Genomic DNA, 1,241 nt, shown 5'->3' with positions numbered 1-1,241 from the left:
GGTGCCTAGTTGCTTCCACCGCCCTGAGTAGAATGCACAAGTTCTGAATAATGTTGATCAACCTGGAGTCTTCTACAGTTGTTGGCCCCTGCCCAGAAAATTTCACGTAGGTCTTGAATCCGTTACCTTGAGGCTTTAATAAAATGTTTGTTGAAACTGGTGTTATATAAATAATTACATTTTGAAAAGGTGTTTGTGAAAGGGACACCACTCGCTTCTTATTAGCAGAATACGAGAAACTTCACAACTGTAATCCACTTTATGAATCACAATTTCAAATGATTCAAATGGCTCTGAGCACTATGGGACTCAACTGCTGTGATCATAAGTCCCCTAGAACTTAGAACTACTTAAACCTAACTAACCTAAGGACAGCACACAACACCCAGCCATCACGAGGCAGAGAAAATTCCTGACCCCGCCGGGAATCGAACCCGGGAACCCGGGCGTGGGAAGCGAGAACGCTACCGCACGACCACGAGATGCGGGCAATCACAATTTCCATTCTGCACACTTTCACAGAGAATATGCAAGATAGTGAACTGCGTGCTCTCGTTACTGCTGTCAGACTAGTTCTCAGTTACATGTCCACAGAACCAGCGATTGCTAATTACGTTCTTAACCGATACCGGTCGCGGCAGACAATATGTCTGTCCTCAGACACTACCGATTGAGCTATCACATACACAAACCAGAGACTGCTAATACAGTCTTAAGTGATACCGATCGTAGCAGACAACATGTCTGTCCTCAGAGGCTACCGATCGAGCTTCCTTGTAAAAGGGCAGAGGAAATACGCACTGAAACAGCCAGGATACTGCGCCGAGCAAAACCACCAACTTGCAACCTGAAGAAAGAAGAGGTACAAGCCATTAAGAATCTCAACGCCGACAAGGGTATATAGGTACTGCCTGCCGATAAGGGGAATGCGACCGTCGTAATGAAGACCGAAGATTATGAGCAAAAGATCCGAGACCTATTAGATCCGACGACGTACCGAAAACTAAGCGCAGATCCGACGCAGCGTATCACACGGAATACGAATCGATTAATCAAGGCGTCTTCTCTGCCGGCGGACATACAGAGAAACCTGCGCAACACAGAAACCCTACCACCTCAGCTGTATGGATTACCCAAGATCCATAATAACAACGTTCCACTGAGACCGATCGTTAGCACTCCTGGCTCACCGACGTATAAACTGGCAAAACACTTGGCCTCTCTGCTCCAGCCACACGTGG

Source organism: Schistocerca cancellata, chromosome 12, assembly GCF_023864275.1.
Source record: "Schistocerca cancellata isolate TAMUIC-IGC-003103 chromosome 12, iqSchCanc2.1, whole genome shotgun sequence".
NCBI lineage: Eukaryota > Metazoa > Arthropoda > Insecta > Orthoptera > Acrididae > Schistocerca > Schistocerca cancellata.
This window is presented reverse-complemented; position numbering follows the sequence as displayed.